General features: G+C 52.3%; 1 protein-coding gene across 1 annotated transcript in view; it reads left to right on the forward strand.

Moving 5' to 3' along the window:
* Atp2b3 (ATPase plasma membrane Ca2+ transporting 3) overlaps positions 1–17,847 on the forward strand; it is a 75,538-nt gene that overhangs the window by 1,302 nt on the left and 56,389 nt on the right.

The raw sequence follows: 17,847 nt of genomic DNA on the forward strand, positions 1-17,847 counted from the left end.
AACTGTATCTGAGACTCACCTGACGACAGTCAAGGCCTTGATTATTTGTTCCCATTTCATAGATGGAGTCAGTGAGACTTGGGAGGTGAGAAGATCTGTGTTGAGGGCGGGAGCAGAGGCCCCTTCTTCTTCTTCTTCTTTTCTTGAGCACATGGCTGGGGACACTCCTGGGGATCTGGGGTTATCCAAATCATTCGAGGTCAGCTCCCTTCCTGAGCACCTCCTGCATCCACACACAGTTCTAAGCAGTCTCCTGGACCCCCCCAGTGGAGCCTCCCAATAACCACATGTGTGTGCTGCTGTGTCCCCCCCTTCCACAAACAAGGAAAGCAAGACTGTGGGGCTTGGGATAGGAGAGCTGGGACACAGAGGAAGAGGCCGGGGAGGGGGTGGGGTGTCCAGGTCCCTGTGGGACTCAGCTGAAGCGTGGCAGAGGGACCAGTGGTGAAGCTGGCTTCTCAAGTCAAGTCTGCACCAGGAGAGCCAGCCAGTCGAAAGGAGCTGGGCACTTGTGGTCCTGGGGCAGCCGTTGTACCTGGTTAGTCCTGTGGCCAGAGAAGGCCAAGGGCACAGCCCATCTTGACCAGCTCCACCTGGTCTGAGCCTAGCCCTGCCAAGTGACTTGAGTGGAGGGCAGCCGTGCTCTGGCACTGAGGGGGTGAGTGTGTGGGAGGGGGCTTTGCACAGAGCCAGAAGGAGAGCCAGTCCTTGGGGAAGGGAGTCCCCGAGGCTGAAAGCATGCTGGGGAGAGTGCCAACCACAGCATAGGGGAGGGGGCCTCGAGGCGAGGGGCACTAGCTGCCTGTGGCAGGCATCCTTCTTGAGCTCGAGCAACAGAAGCGCCAGGGTGTGCTGCCAGCACTGTGCCTGATGGTTTCCGTGACCTTGGCCAAGTCCCTTCCCTGCTCCAGATCTGGGGAATGGAGTTGCACCTAAGCAGGCCCTGCACTGACATTTCAGGATTCTGGGCTGGAGCCTTGGGGTTGAACTGTTGGGGAGAGCTGGAGAGATACGGAGCAGGCAGCCAGCAAGAGAGGCTGGCCTGTGGATGCATGCATGCTTTCCAGCCCAGCCCAGCCACCAGAGGGGACTAGAGTCCCCTGCAAAAGCCCCTCTGAGAGCCTGGGTGTGGTGGTACACGCCTTTAACCTCAGCACTCGGGAGGCAGAGGTAGGAGGATCCACATGAGTTCGAGGCCATCCTGAGATTCCATAGCGAATTCCAGGCCAGCCTGGACTAGAGTGAGACCCTGCCTCAAAAAGAAAAAAAAAAAAAGCCCCTCTGAGCATGACTGGGGGAGTCCCGCCCCCATAGCCCCTTCTTGAGAGCTGAGCTTGGCTGCACTCCTGTGGCCTGCACAGCCAGGCACGGCTTCCTCCAGCCATGTGCACCACCTCCCCCGACCTCACGGAGCAACGGCTCCTACATTTCATTGATGGCCGCTGTCTCCATCCTAGGTTGCTAGCATATCAAGTACTGCCAGTACTGACAACATGGTAGTCATCTTGTGCTGGACAGACATCCCTTACTTCATGGAAATAATAACCAAATGAAGCAGGTACTGGTACTATCTCCATTTTGTAGCTGATCAGACTGAGGTCCAGAGAGGTTTGGTAACTTGCTCAAGGTCACCCAGCCAGAAAGTGGCAAAACTAGGACTGGTCTATGCATGTAGCCACCTTTTATATCATTTCCAGAAGTTTCTTCTGTGGTCTCTAGAAGTGTGAGCTGGACTTGGCAGAAGGGTGCGTTGTGTATTTGGAATGGCACTGTCTAGGGAAGCCTACTTGGGTGAAGCTTGGGAAGAGCCTGCAGCTCAGAAGGCGACATATTGGTGACCCCATCCACTCCCCACTGAAAGAAATGGCTGGATGTTGATTTCTACCCATCCAAAGCAAAATGGAGAATGACTCACTTTTTAGTCAATTGTCTGTGTGACCCCCTTTTGGGCACCCCTAAGAAGGAGCAGCCCCTGGATGAGAATCTGGAATGTGGCACCTAAGGCCCTCCCCCCACCTCTGGGCCAGGCATGGCAAGTGGAGAGCTGTGATGCACAGATGGCTCCTCCTTGTCCCCTGTCACTTCCCAGCTCTTCACTGAGCCTCTTTTCCCCATCCTGGCTGGAAAGTCTCCCCTGCCTGGGCACCTTCTGTTGGGTGGGCGGTGCTGGCAGTGGGCCTGGGAGCAGCCTGGGGAGAAGGGTCTGAGCCACACGTCAGGACAGAGAGGAGGCTCTTGGTTATAGGGGAAACTGGGCATCAGGGACTGCCAAGATTGGGAGGTACATGAGTCCAAGGTCACATGGTGGTAGGAATGAACCAGAGCCACAAGACCCAAGCAGAATCTTGGGACTGCCAGGTGGCCTCTTGTGAAGCATGAGGCCAAAAATGATTTCTGGAGACTTGGGTCCAAATCAAAGGTGTGCCAAGGGGTACACTGTTCGTGACCCTCACAGATTGCATTGTCCAAAGGCTTCCTGAGCCTGCTGCTGCTCTTGGGTCTCCCAGTACATGGGTAACCATTCCTTCAAATGAGTTCTTTTGTGAGCCACCGTCTTGAGGCACTTTCTCAAGCAACATTGTCTGATGCACTAGATCCTAGCCACAAGTGGCAATTTAATTAAAGTGAAATTACAAACTCCTTCCTTCGGTCGCACTGACCTCATCATCACCAGTGCTTGTTAGCCACAGCTGCTGGCTTCCCTACTGGACAGAGCAGGTAGAGAATTTTCCATTGCTGTCTTACAGGACCCACCTCTCCTCCAAGGATGCTCCCGAGGCATTCAGGAATCAGATGCCCTACTCTGGCTCAAGATCTCCTAGAGAACATCCCAGAAGTAAACCCCTCAGAGACCTCTAGGTGCTTTTGAACACTTGAGGAAGTGCTCTGTGGTTAGCCAGGCTCTGATCATAGCGCTTGGCAGCTATGGACATAAGGTGCCAGCCTGGACTTGAGTTGGATGCCTCATTGTCAGAATGTAGGCAGCCATGCCAGGGTCCATATCATATTGATGTAATGCCCATTGGAGACTCTGTCCTTTAATCATTCAACCATATTTATAGTAGTCCGAGGCTTGCATTCTACTTCTGCAAACCTAGCAGTGAGGCAAGCAAACTTACTTCCTCTCCTCCTGGAGCAAATGGGCTTTCTAAGCGTCCGTCAAAGAATCCATGGTCAACACATAAAAGCACCCAGATTGCTGAGGCCAGCAACGTGGGCAGAGGCTATGAGGTCAGGCAACATCTCTCACTCCCCTCCACTTCGCCCCTGCCCATCATCCCACACACAGCCCAATATCCTGAGCCCCAGCCCCTCAGGAGCCACAAGTGGCTGGTGCTCACCAGATCAGACCGCAGAGCTAGACAGCATCTCTGGCACCCGAAAACACTCAAACCGGGTGCCACTTCACAGCATGTGCAGACCCTGGTCCCTACACAGACCCTGAACCACCCTTAGGGCCACTCCCTCTTGACTCCTTGGAAGGGAGTGAAGGTGGTTGGTGTGGACACTTTAGGTGGCTCATCTGTGCCCAGGTCTTCGCAAGCAGGGCCAGAGTGCAGTCCCCCGAGTCCAGATCAGTGTTCCCCAAGGGCTGGCCCAGGTTCCACACAGCCCTCATATACCCAGCTTGCAGCCAGCCCCAAATCCTGCCACTGCTGGATCCTGATGGGGGTGTTTCATCCCCGCCACGTGCCCAGTGCCCTGCCTGCAGAGGGAGTCAGACCCAGGAGGCCACAGTGAAAGGGCCTGGGCACTTGTTTGCACAGATGGACAAGGTCTTATTTGTTTGTTTGCTTTTTAAATCACATTTTTCCTATTTTAAAAATAATGCTCTAAACAGACATGCTCTCCTTTTTCTCTATTAAAAAGAAATACAAAGAAATCTAAAACATAGGAAGTCCCTCTCCACCCCAACCTGTCACACGATGCAAGCCAACATTCCATTCTATGGGACTTATTTCTGTTCTCGTTTCTTTGCATAACCTATTTATTTTCACATTACTGTAATTATACCGTGGGCTCAGTTGTGTAATCTGTTTTTTTTTACTTCACAGAAGCATTTTCTTTATTAATCTAATCCCTTTCTAAATGAACTTTCTTTCAAAAATGGCTAGAGTTGAATTTATTAAAGTACTGACCACAAAAAGTAAGGAATTGACTTGAAGAAACTGCAAATGATCACTCACTCATCTGAGTTATTTATCAGGATGCGGATGGATCAGGGCAGTCCTCAGTAATTACAATTTTTAATGGCTGAATAGTATTCTCTCAAGAGATTGTAATTCACTTAATTATTTGGCTATTTTTGGAAATCTAGGCAGCCGGATCTGTTTCACCCTTATGTATGAGGCTCTGCTGAGCATCTCAGGGCAGAACACTCACCCTGTCCTGAGAAGAGGACCCAGACAGCGGCATAGCCTGCCAAGTGGCTCTCCAGAAGGGCTTCTGAATGTGCCAGAAGGGCTCACTCACTGCAGCCTTGCCAGCTTTAGGTATTCCAATCAAATAACCTGCTATAAGTATCTAGGTCAGAAAATATCCACTTTACTTTGTCTTTCTTTAATTGCCATTGAGGGTGAATGTTTTTCCACGTTTCCAAATTGAATTTTTTTTTCAAGTGAATTACCTATTCTTAACCTTTATTTACTGAGGTTTTACTATTTTTATTGTGGGTTTGAATAGAGTTTATACATGAAAAATGTAATATATTGGTTGCAAAACATTTTAACCTCTTTTTTCTTTGCCTTTGGGTTTTTCTCCATGCATAAGGTAAACATTTTTTTTTTCTGATTTCTTCTACTGCCTTTAGGTTTACACAGCTTCTTACAGAAATCTAAAGATTATCATTTCTGGGTTCTTCTTCTCCTCCTCTTCCTCCTCCTCCTTCTTCCCTCCCTCTCCCTCCCTCCCCCCACCTCTTTCTCTAACAATTGTGGTACCCAGGACATGGGCATGCTAAACAAGTGTTTATCACTGAGCTACACCCACATCCCTTTTGATTTTTAAAAAATATTTTTAGAGAGAGAGAGAGAGAATGGGCATACCAGGGCCTCCAGCTGCTGCAAACTAACTGCAGATACATGCACCTCTTTGGACATCTGGCTTTATGTGGGTACTGGGGAATTGAACTCAGGTCATTAGGCTTTGCAGGCAAGCGCATAACCACTAAGCCGTCTCTCCAGCCCCTGATTTATATTTTATTTAGATTTGGAGTCTTACTTCATTGCCTAGGCTGGCCTCCAACTCTCAGTCCTCCTATCTGCTCCTCCCCAGCAGTTGGGATCACAAATGTGTAATCCACACCCGGTAAAATTTTTAAATCTCTAATCTAGGGGTCATTGCCTTTGGCAAAGGGTCAAATATTCTTCACTTTTCAGGACGTATGATCTCTGTCCCAACTACTGAGATCTTCATGGAAGCATGAACATAACCACAGACCATACAAAAATGAATGGGTGTGGTTGTGTGCTAATAAAACTTTATTCACAAGCACACTTAGCTACTGGATTTGGCCCTTGCGCTATAGTTGCTGAACCCTGTTTAATCCGAAAGAAATTCAGTTTGAGGACTATGCAGTGAGGAGATAATGTGTGTCCTCGGCCACATTGCTAAGCACTTTTCTCCATTTTCTGTATCAAAACAGTTGTTTCTTGGATAAGTTATAACAAGTTCCTCTCTCTGCAAAAAATAAAGCATGGTGGTGCACGCCTTTAATCCAAGCATTCGGGAGGCAGAGGTAGAAGGATCACTGTGAGTCCGAGGCCAGCCTGAGGCTACATAGTGAATTCCAAGTCCAGCCTGGGCTAGCATGAGACCCTACCCCAAAAAGCTAAAAATAAACAAACCCCCCAGGAATACATTCTCTGTACTCTGGAGTCCCCAAGAAAGCAAGGCTGTCCTCAAGAAAGAGGTGAGGTGGGGAAGGCTCTGTGGGCCACTCCATTCCAGCCAATGGCAACCTCCGACAGTGGTCATAGGCCTCTTCTATAAATGCAGGTGTTTAAGAATGAGCCACCCCATTTGCCCCTTCTGACTCACCTAAGAACTTGTTCAGTCCCTGGACTGTCCCAGCACTCAGAATTCCTTGCACTCTGGCACTTTGACACAAACCGGAACTGGGTTCTAAGACACGTGGAATGGCAGGCTCATTGCTGAACTGACGTTTGCATGGAGATCCCTGGCTTGGCTTCTGAGTCTGGCCCTGGGCTCTGGGCTGCATCTTGGGCCTCTGATTGCCTGCCTCACTGAGTACAAGGGACCTTTCCTATCCCCTTTCCATACATGAGCAGGCACATCCCACCTTGGCTTGGAGCCACAGGTCTGAAAGGTTGACTAGGACTCTGCAGCTAGTCTAGGCTCTTTGGTTCCTGAGTGCCTGAATGTTCTCCTGGAGACAGAGGGAGACGGCCACCAGGTGTGGGAGTCTGGCTCAGAAGAGGAGGGAAGGGGATGTGGATGGCTCGTGGCTGGGCTGGGCTCTGCCTCCGGTGCGTCTCTCACTCAGTCTGCTCTCCCTTGTGGCCTGTGACTCATTTGTCCACAGTTCAATGAGCAGAGGCTGGGCCTTTGCTGGTGGAAAGCCCTGTCCTGGGAGCAGAGCAAGAATAACTCCTACAGGCCATCCTTTCGGAACCAGGGAGGAGACTAGGCTGGCCTGAGTGGCCCCTGAGAGACCCACTCAGCTGGGTTTATAGGTGGGATCAGATGGCCTGTGAGTGGGCCCAGGCAGGGCTTTTGGGTCACAGGCTGACCTTTGGGCTCTTGTTCTCTTCCATGGAGAAGGAGGCAGGGCTGCAGCGTGATGATCAGTGAGGGGAAGAGTGATGGAGGCGCGTGTAGCTTCTTCATGCCCACTTCTGGCTGCGCTCTTCCCTGCCTTTCCAGGGAGGAGCCTTTGGCAGCCACGCCCACCGCCCATTAGCTCCTCTCCACCCAGCTATCTGTGAGCAAGTTAGGGCAGGTGGGGGAGGAGAGAGAGCCTAGGCGAAGGGCTGAGCTGGGCCTCTGATGGGCTGTGGGGCCTGCTTTAGGGGGTCACTTGGAGCCCTGATTCCATATTCATATGTCCTGAGTGAAAGGGGCCTCTGCAGGACCCTCACTGCCCGGGGAACCCCCTGATCACTGCAGGATCTTTGTGGTGCAAAGCCTGGTCCATGTGATTCTGATGACAGCCAGGCCCTTGGCGACCTTCAGGGCTTGCCGTCACAGCCGGTTGGGGTTGGCGAGGATGCTGGAGCAGGGCCTGGAAACCTTTCAGGTGACCCTCCCTGGGCTGCAGCTTCCGAGGCGAGGCGTCCTTTCTCAGGGGCACCGTGGGCCACTGGCTTTCTTTTCCTCTGTTGCTGCATTTGGCAGTGGGCAGCCGCCTCAGTCACCTGGGGGAAGGGACTCCCAGATCCTGGTGTGCTGGGTCTCTGCTTCTGGGTCACAGTGGGGCAGCAGCAAGACTTGATTCCCCTCTCTAATCTGAGGCCTTTCCTGGTTCCCAGCACTTTCGCCCTCTCTCCTGCTAAGAATACCATGGTTAAAGGCTTTTCAGAGGGCTCAGAGCAGCCTGGAGCTGTAGAAAGTGAGCTTGAAGCCTCCTGCCCCATGGGCTCAGAACGCTCACACCAGGACCCTTCATTTCATTTGAGCCTTTTCTACGGGTGTTGTTTCTCCCAGTGAGGCAGACAGGTCACGCAAAGGACCCAAAGAGGCTACTTTATGAGCTCCTGACTTTGACCCAATGAATTGCCTCTGGCCTGGTGGCCCTGGGACTTCAGCCTGTTTCCAGAAAGAAGCCCCCCACCCCCCGACTGCTTCTCTTCTTATCTAGTCACTGCCTGTCCTGGCTGGAACGACTCAGCCCTGGACTGTAGCCCCCATGGCCTCCAGCTGTTTATAATTTCCTTAATTACCTGTTTAGGCCTTGGCTCTTTCCGGTCGTTGGGGCTGGCTATGGGATTGAAAGCCAGCAGGGGTGGGCACGGCAGTACAGGGTATTGCTGGGGAGACTTGGGTGTTCCTCATGCTAGACATGAGTTCTCTGGCTATGGAGGGCTAGAAGATCAGAACTGGGCAGGAGGTGCTCTCCTCAGCCCCTGCAAGTCAGTGTTTTATAGAAGCTAACCATGGTAGCTTGGGGTCCCCGTGCCCCTCTGGAGACCGCAGGCCTGGCCAGCACTGGGAGCTGCGGTGGCCAGCGTGTGCGGGGCGCGTGGGGGGGCGGGGCGTGGGGCTGGCTCTGCAGCAATGCAGCGCTCTGGCCGCCCGGCTCACTGTAATTGGATAATTAGTGTCATTACGCTTCCTGCCCATTGGCTTCTGAAGCTCCGGCTCCCTCACTCTTGCCTTTCCCAGCCTCTGCCTCCTGTGGCAGGAAACAAATGACTGTCCCCTCTCTCCGTGTAGAGTCATGACCCAAGTCACCATTCGTCAAGGCCTCAATCAGAGAGGGACTTCTAACAGCCCTCCGTGGCCAAGAGCCACCCAATCCTGTGAGAGCCACTTGTGTGGATCCAAAACACCCGAGAGGCCTCAGAGCAATTTGGGGCCCAAGCAGACTTGGAGATGGTCCCTGAAATGGAAAGACATTGAGAGGAACATGGGTCCCACTCTGGTCAAACAGAATGTTCTGGCGTCAATAATGGAAGCTGGTCATGACCTTTGAACTCTGAGGTCTGGCTGGTCTCCACTTAAGGGCAGACAAAGTGTGGCGGGGCTAACAGACCCAACAAATAACTCTCCCTGAATCCCCTTTCCTGGCCTAACAGTCAGCAGGAACCCCAGAAAACTGGGCCTAGCTCCCTGTGTGCTGAACACAACCCAGCAAGGAAGAACAAAGCTCTGTTTCCAGAAAGGCCCAGTGATTCTGAAGCGTCTGTCCAGTCAGTCTATTAATCCGATGGATCCCATGTATCTAATCACGTGTCCGTTGCTTTCTGGAGTGTTTGAGCAGTCACTTCGCAGAGGAACCTTTGCAGTCAGATACCCAAATTCACATTCTTGCTGGCTGTGTGACCTTGAGGAAGCCCCTCGACCTCTCTATGCCTTAGCCACTTCAACTCCATAGTGGTATCCTCACCCCTTGCCGTAGGGGCTTGGTGTGCAGAGCAACTGTGATCACTCCTGTCTCTTCCTGTCCTGTCTTCTCCCTTCAGCTTGACCTAGAATGTCTAGGATGGTGTCAGATAATACAGGTGACAGGAGCACAAGCTTTAGATGGTCACCTACTACAGAAAGCCCGCAAAGTGGGGATTTGTCAGGCCCTGGAGACTTTGGGGGGGCTTCTGACTCCCCAGAAGCAGGGCTGAACTGGGCACAGAGTAAAGGCAGAGGTTTAAGTTCTTCCATCCGTACCTGTGGCTCTGGCTATAGGGTTAGCCTAAGCAAAATGGTGGCTTCCATAGCAGAGAAGTTCATTTCTGTCTCACAGAACAATCTAGTGATGCTGTAGTGTTGGCTCCTTGGTCCTCGGGGAACTAGACTCCCTCGCCTATGGGGCACAGCTTCCATGTGCAGCATGGCACAAGCTGCTTTCCTCACTGCCATCTCCACTCCAGCATGTGAGCCAGTGGGAAAGAGGAGACAAGCAGGGGTGAGTGCACGCCTTGTCTTCAGTCCTCCAACTTCGACCCTGAAGTTGTCCCTGTCACTTCTGCTTCTATCCAGTTGGCTGGGACATGGTCACATGGTCATATGTAGCTGCAAAGGAGTTGAGAGAAATGCAGTCACTGACTGGATGACAAAGCAACTAGTGACAATATGTTTTTTTTTAATTTATTTGAGAGCAACAGAGAGAGAAAGAAGCGGGGGGGAGGGAGAGAGAGAGAGTGGGTGCACCAGGGCCTCCAGCCACTGCAAACGAACTCCAGATGTGTGCGCCCCCTTGTGCATCTGGCTAACGTGGGTCCTGGGAAATCGAGCCTTGAACTGGGGTCCTTAGGCTTCACAGGGAAGTGTTTAACCGCTTACCCATCTCTTCAGCCCAACTAGCGACAATATGAAGTTTGAATTGTTAACTAGTTGCCTTGTCATCCAGTCAATTGCCCAGGCTGGCCATGAACTCGATCTATAACCTAGGCAGGCCTTGAACTTTCAATCCTCCTGTCTCCCAAGTCCTGTGATTATAGAGTTGCACCACCAGGCTGGGCTTCCAAAGTCAGATTTTTATGGACAGAAGTCACCCATCTTGAGGCCACATGTTCTGAGAATGGAGTGGGCTTGCTACTACCTCCAAGGACATGCCACCAACAGCAGCAAGACAGAGGTTGCACTTTTGCTCCCACCATTTCCAAGTAGGAGGGCACCTTGGGTGCACCCAGTGGTAGGTCACTTACCTAGTGTACTTGAAGCCATGGGTTCTAGCCCCAGTGCTACACAAAGGATAGAGAGAAAAGTCGTCCAAGTAGGTGAACAAAATGGTAACAGTGGCCACCTGGCCTCTCTTAGCCAGTCTGTTCCTATGCCAGTGAAGAAAGTGACCCGCGTGTTGAGGCAGTGTGAGGAGATCACCGATCATTAGAGCACACTGGGAAGGGGATGCTTGATTGGCATTCCCCCTCACAGGGGCTTTCCTAAAAGTTCATTTCCACATGGGCTCAATGAACAACTAATTTGACCTGTCCAAGAGTGAAACAGCGTAGCTTGGGACATCACAGGAGCCACTTAGGCTCCCTGTCTACCATACTAAACACAAATGAGCAAATTGACTGGTGGAGTGCTTTTTGTTGTTGCTTTGATTTTTGGTTTTCCGAGGTAGGGTTTCACTCTAACCCAGGCTGACCTGCAATTCACTATGTAGACTCAGGGAGGTTTTGAACTCATGGCGATCCTCCTACCTCTACCTCCCGAGTGCTGGGATTAAAGGCATGTGCCACCACCCCTGGCTCTTTTTAAAAAATATTTTATTTTATTTATTTATCTGACAGAGATAGAAGAAGTGGCAGATAGGGAGAATGGGCATGCCAGGGCCTTCAGCCACTGCAAATGAACTCCAGATGCACGCACCCCCTTGTGCATCTGGCTTACGTGGGTCCTGGGAAATCGAACCGGGGTCCTTAGGCTTCATAGGCAAACACCTTAACCACTAAGCCATTTCCCCAGCCTGGAGCTTATTTCTTTATAGCATTGTGGTACAATCGATCCCATGGCATGAAGTGCACCATCTTCACCACTGGAGCAGGCCAACCAGAAGTATGCCAGGCATTCTCATTGCTGTATCACTGTCGATGCCACCCATCTCCAGAACTGCTCATTGTTCCAAAGTGCAGTTCTGTCCCCACCAAACCCCAGTTCCCCATGCCCCTCCCCAGGCCGCGGCACCTACCATTCTACTGCCTGCCTCTGAGTCTGGCTGCTCCGGAGACCTCCCAGAAGTGAAGCCGCACAGGATTTGTCCTTTTATGCCCAGCTCAGTTCACTGGGCATCATAAGCTCAGTTCACTGAGCATCGTATCCTCAAGGGTCACCCCCACTGTAGCATGGGTCAGAATTCCCTGCCTTTTTAAGGCTGGGTGATGGTCTGTTATCTGCACATGGAGGGATGGATCTGTTTGTCCAGTCGTCCATCTATGGACATTGGGCTGCTTCCACCTTTTGGCTGGAGTGAGTAATGCTTTTGTGAACATGGCCGTACAGCCTGTTGGAGTCCCTGCTTCCCATTCTTAGGGGGATGTGGAAATATTGGATACTGTGGTAACTTGATATGGAATTTTTTCAGGGACTACCATGTGTCGTACAGTGGCTGCACCATTTAGCATTCTAGGCTGGGGCCTGTTCTAACTGGAGCACTTGAGGGCCTCCCTGAGCCTCTGAATGCAGGCAGATGTGAGGTCTCCAGGTTGGCTGGGGTGGGCATGAGATGCTCAGAGAGGATACTTGATGTAGTTAGGGTCTCACCCTCTTTGGATTGGGCCCAAGGTCGCCTTTCTAAAACCCTCTACCATCAGTTAGAAGCTCAACCATCCAAAGGCAGGGGTGCAACTGGACAATGTCAGGGTTACTACTAACTCCAGGCTTCTGGACCTGGGTTTCTCTTGGTCCAAGAATCCTTGGCTGGAGCCTGCCCAGGAGAAACTCACCTTTCCCAGTCTGTACATCTGCCTTGCAGGCAGCCCCCAAAGAGTCCTCCAGGTGCCCCTGGTGGACTTGCCAGCCCCCATCCGCACAGGCTGCCCTACAGAGGCAGGACTTCAGGCAGGTGAATGTGTGACCCTTTTCTGTTGTTTGTTTTTGCCCAAAGCTGTTCCAGGCTTGAGAGCTCCTCAGTGGCGGTGGCAGCGGCGTGTGCACAGATTGTACCAGGAACAGGGGGAACAGGAAGGAATGGGGGGGGGAGCCTGTCCCTTTAAATCTGTTTTCTCGGTTTTATTTCCTTCACTTTTCCCATCCTCCTCCCTCCACCGGCACAAGAGCTGCAGTGACAGCGCCTCTGAAATATTAATGAGGCTGTTCTCTGCCTGGCTCCTTCCCTCCCCCTCCCTGGCTGCATGCAGGCCTCGTCCTTGGGTGGTCACCAAGGTGCGTCAAGCAGAGGGGCAGGGCAGGGGTGGACAAGAGGGCAAGAGCCATGTGCTGGGAAGAGAGATGTGGGAGTTAACGCTGTCCCCCGGAGCTCCCTCCCCACCCCGAACCAAGCCTCTATCTGTTCCATCACATTAGACCCAGGAGAGAGCAGCCAGCTGCCTGTCAAGGTCCCCTCCTCCCGAGCCCTTTCCCCACCTGCTCCCCAGCTGGGCCCCAGGCCCCTCCATGCAGCTGTGTGGCCCCGGATGTCCCACTGTGAGGCAGGGGCTGAGCTCTGGGCCTGTTCCCGGACTTGCTCTTCCTCCGTCCACTCCACCCCGTGGGAGCGGGCCAGTGCCGTTCAGGTGCCTCGAGGTGGAGAAGAGCCAGGCATGCTCATTCAAGGAACCCCCAGAGAGTCATGCTAACGAGCCCTAGGCGCATGTGGAGGGAGGCCCCTGATTTGGTGGGCCTGCAGGGAGATGCCAAATAAAGGGATGAAGGGGCCCAAGGTAGAAGACGTGTGCCACATCAGCCCAGGTCTCCTCCTCTTGCCCATTCAGCTGGACTGTGCTTCCTTCTTGCTTTGAGCCGTAGCATCCTGGAGTCAGCTCTTGTACGAGGACATTGAAGAACCAGGATTTGCCTCAGGAGCCACACACTGGACGGGTGCAGGGGGACAGTTCTTATAACACGAGAGCAACCAGGGCTGGAACTTTCTGGCCCGCTCTGTCCACCCTGGAGGAGGTGGCAGCACTTGGGGGTAGGTGCCCGACCATCAACATGGAGATGTGTCCATACCTGCATGGCTGGTGCCAAGCACGGGTGGCCAGGAGCTGTTTCTATAGTTGAGAATGTAGTGAATTCTAATATGTTTTCAAGCTCTGACGTGAGAGTTGGTGGCAGGCTTTCTTTCCTCGCCGTTCCTTCTCCCCTGTGAAGGCAAGACTGGGCAGCTCCACATGGAGCAGGTGGCCAAGAGGAGTACAGCCTGGGCCTACTGGGGAAGGGAGCTGTTTGAAGTGGCATTGGGGTGACTCATCTCAGTCCACCAAATAGGAGCGTGATGTCTGAGATCTCTGATCCTGTCTGAGCCTCCGTTTCCCTTGTATGTAATGGGTATTTGTGTTTATGAGTTGCAGTAAGTGTGAGCACACAGTTGTGGGCAGATGTTGCAGGTGTTGGGATCCTGTGAACATTGATGGCTCAACATCCAGTGTTGGGAGTGGGATCAAGAGAAGGCACCCAGGATAGGGGCTCTCCTCCCCAGGGAATGCCACCACTTCCTTAGGGGTGAAGGACAGTCCTGGGATTAAATCTGAGGTGCCTGCAGAGTCCATTCAAGGTGACTAGAGAGAGAGAACCCAGAAAGTAAAGCCCTGGGGGCTGGAGGGATGGCTTAGCGGTTAAGGCATTTGCCTACAAAGCCAAAGGACCCAGGTTCGATTCCCCAGGACCCACATTAGCCAAATGCACAAGGGGGAGCATGCATCTGGAGTTCGTTGGCAGTGGCTGGAGGCCCTGGCACCCCCATTATCTCTCTCTCTCTCCCCTCTTTCTCTGTCAAATAAATAATTTAAAAATACTAAAAAAAAATGTAAAGAAAAGCTCTGGGCTTGTTGTCAAGCAGATTTTAGTCACTGGAGGAGTGGGTGTTCTGTTTGGGCCTAAAGGAATGAAGGTGTCCAGTCCCACTGGAGGGAAAAGTTCAAAAGGCATTTGAGTGATGAGTCTGGGCATGGGCTACGTGCTTCAGCGCTCCCACAATCCCCTGAGGTAGCAACCTGTTGACAGTCACGGTGAGGGTGAGCTGGGCCAGTGAGCCCAATGCAGGTCTCTTCTCATTCTACCCGGTGATGTTGGTCAATTTGTGTCAAGATGGAGCAAATGCCAGAAGGTCCGAGTGCCCCTCCTTGAAGACTCTCAATTAAATTAAGCCAATTCAGGTTTGAAAGATGAAAAAGCACAGAAATGGTATGTTCCTTGTCCTTTTGGTGTCTACAGGCCGTTCTCGGCATCTAGCCCAGGCCGGAAACTCTGTCCGGCCTGCAGAACTGATAGACCTGATCACTTCTCTTCCTGGCCATTTCAGTGATGGCTGTTGTCCTCATTCAAACTGGGGGGAGGCTGTCATCCAGGCTTGCAGACAACCGAGGATCAAAAGAGTCCTCTACTCTCTCCAGCAACCAAGAATCACTCAAAGTGGGCATTGCTGTAACCAATGCCTCTTTTTTAAAAAATTTTTTGTTTATTTTTATTTATTTATTTGAGAGCGACAGAGAAAGAGGCAGAGAGAGAGAATGGGCACGCCAGGACCTCCAGCCACTGCAAACGAACTCCAGACGCGTGCGCCCCCTTGTGCATCTGGATAACGTGGGTACTAGGGAATTGAACCTTGAACCAGGGTCTTTAGGCTTCACAGGCAAGCGCTTAACCGCTAAGCCATCTCTCCAGCCCAACCAATGCCTCTTGTTTGCCATGTGACTTGTGAAGTTCCACTTGACTTACTGCTGTCTGGGACGGTACTACCACTTTCCAGAGCTTCATGCCCCCATTCACCAGGACCCCAACCCCCATCCAGGCCGGACCACCCTGATGCACCAACACAGTGGCCAATAATGTGTCTTAAAGAGCTAAGGATGGAGTGAGTGGGAAGAGTGCTCACTGTACCTGGCACTGCCAGCCCTGGGAAGTAGGAATAGGCCATGGGATCATCGACTTGGCAGTAATTAATTATGGCTGGAAAACTAACTGGCAGGGGACATTCTAAAGAATGTTCCAGAGGAACTGTGACTAATGGAAGCCATTGGAGGTCAGCAGGGCAATAGGAGAGAAAAGGGTGTACTGTTAAGGCAAAGTGAACAGTGGCCATGGACAGGCCAATATGGGGCACAGGGATCGTGCCAGGCGCAAGGAAGGCTCTGAAAGAGTGCTTTGAAGAAATGTGGCCTTTCGCTTTATGGGACTGAGAATCGAAATGACACATGGCGAGACCGATGGTAGGTTGTAGGAAGATGTTGGGAGTGATGATACTTAAACCAGGGAAGGGGGTAACTCAGGTGGCAGACAGGCAGTGGAGTTTGCTTGGCAGGAGATGGAAAAGAGGAAGCTAGCCATATGTGCCAGGTAGAGTGATGGGAGACACTGAGGGCTGAGGACACCTTGACTCCAGAACAGTCACTACCATTGCTTCATTAAGGGCAAGGCCACACTGAAGATTCGGGACGGGGAGAAAGGGAGGAAAGCCAGAACTGGCTTGGTCAAATGAGGGGAGGCCATGGCCTCTGCCAGGGCTCCTGGGCCTGGGTGATTGTGCCACTGGCCTGCATGTACCTCTCTGAAGAACACATGCAGCATTCCAGAACCCAACCAACAGGCTATTGACTCCATTCCCCCACACCCACGAGCGGCTCCCAGCCCCCTTCTCCAAGTGGATAGAGCCACTGAAAAGATGAATGAATTCCAGGGAAACAGAATTCTCCATCTGTTTTCCCTCTCAGAAAGAGCCCCTGCGGAGTCCTTAATCAGCTCAGTTGGGGACATGCAGATCTCCAGCTGGGGCCCTTGAGCTGTGTGCAGAGGATGAGGGTGTCAGGGCCTGAGGCCAGGGCTGGTCACCCCTCCACCAGGACTGGTGGGACCTCAGAACTTGTGAGGCCCCTTGCAGGCTTTCCCTAACTGCCACCCTTGCACACATAGGCTCTCTCCTAGCATCCCTTCCTGTCTAGAGCCTAGGAGGCTGGCTCACAGAGTCTACGCAGGTGAACCAGGCCCATCCATCCTCTCCAGCAGCCAAAAGGCTAGGGGTGGCAGAAGGCGGTGCCAGAGCTCAAACCTTACTAGTACACCTGGTCGCTATGCACTGGTTGCTGTACTGGGGCTGCACAGGGCAGCTGGAGCTCAGGTCAGAGAGAGGAAGGAAGGAGGTACCCCCACATCAGCCAGGGGTATCGTCCTAAGCCAAGATCCTAGGGCCAAGGTCAGAAGAAGCTAGCTGGAAAGGACCAACCGCCTTTGTCTCTTGTCCCAACCTTGAGCTCTCAGAGACAGTAGAACCAACTGCCTTTGTCTCTGTCATTTCCCCTGGCCAAGCTTCAGTTTCTAGATGGTTCATAGGGCGTTGTTGGAAGGGGCCCACTCTGCTCAGCTCCTCATCAGCCCATGGCCTGCTCCCAACCTCTCTGAATGAACACAGCTCACCGATGCTCAGGCAAGCAGAAAGGCCACAGCCTCTCGCCCTCCCCCAGCCTCTGTTCCCTGCTTCACTGCCTTTCAGTCTTTTCTCCCCCGGGCCCTTCCTCCAGACCTTCTGTCAAACCCCAAGGCTCTTAGCCTTTGAGCCTGACCTTGTTTCTGGAACTCAACTACACAGAGACAGAATTAGTTTAGTCTTGTCAATCCCCAGTACATAAAGTCAGTGCCAGGCCCATAGTAGACACTCAGTAAATATTTGTCAGATGACCAAGTGGAAGATCAGGTGGGAGAGGATGTCGAAGTCATGTGTCTGCCATTTTGTTCCCACATCTTCCGGAAGTGAACTGCTCCATGTAGAAAGTGTCTTTAAAAGTTAACACTTAAATACCCAAACGTGTAGGATGGTGACCATACTTTTTCTTGATAGCTGAGGCTTCTCGGTTTCTACTCCCTGGTAGGAGTCCATAGGATCTACCACACTGGGTCCTCCCGAGAGTGAAAGCCATGGATTTGGTCACCCCAAGGGCCTTTTTGTCTTTCTTCAGGGGTCTGGGTTGTTGTGTTTCCATGGGTGGTTCTAGATCAGAAACCTGGATGGATGGCTAAGTTGCAATTTTGAGAGGATCATTCTGAGCCACGAGCTTCCCCAATAGTGGGAGGTCAAGTCCAACCCAGCAAGTTGCCAGCAGGGCTGTTTTCTGATGTGAAGGCCAAAGTTTGGCACGTGACCTTCGGGGGAATGTGCCCCTTCACATGCAGGCAGGAAGGAGCTGGGTGGGGCTGTGGTTCCACTGAGACAGAAGGGCCCAGTGGTCTCACGCGTCAGGCCTGTGAAGGCTGTGGAAGGCAGCTGGGGGACAGCAGTTTCTTGGGTGAGGTAAAGGGCATTGCTGTGCAAGGGGACAAAGAGTGTAATGACAACTTCCCAGTGCCCTGCAAAGCCAGAAGGCTGGCAGTAGACTGGATGCTTTCATCAGGGAAGACCTTGGCCATTACTTTGCCATCAGGAGGAGTATGGTGGCACCTTGCTGGGGAGAGTCACCAGTGACCTGTTGCTGCTTTTGGCTTTCTCCTGTGTTCCCTTCCCTGGTCCCTTCCCCTTTCATTCCCTTTATCTCCTCCTATCCCTCTCCCTTTTTCTGGCCTTCCTCTCCCACCCTTTGC

Source organism: Jaculus jaculus, chromosome X (assembly GCF_020740685.1).
Source record: "Jaculus jaculus isolate mJacJac1 chromosome X, mJacJac1.mat.Y.cur, whole genome shotgun sequence".
NCBI classification, from domain to species: Eukaryota; Metazoa; Chordata; class Mammalia; order Rodentia; family Dipodidae; genus Jaculus; species Jaculus jaculus.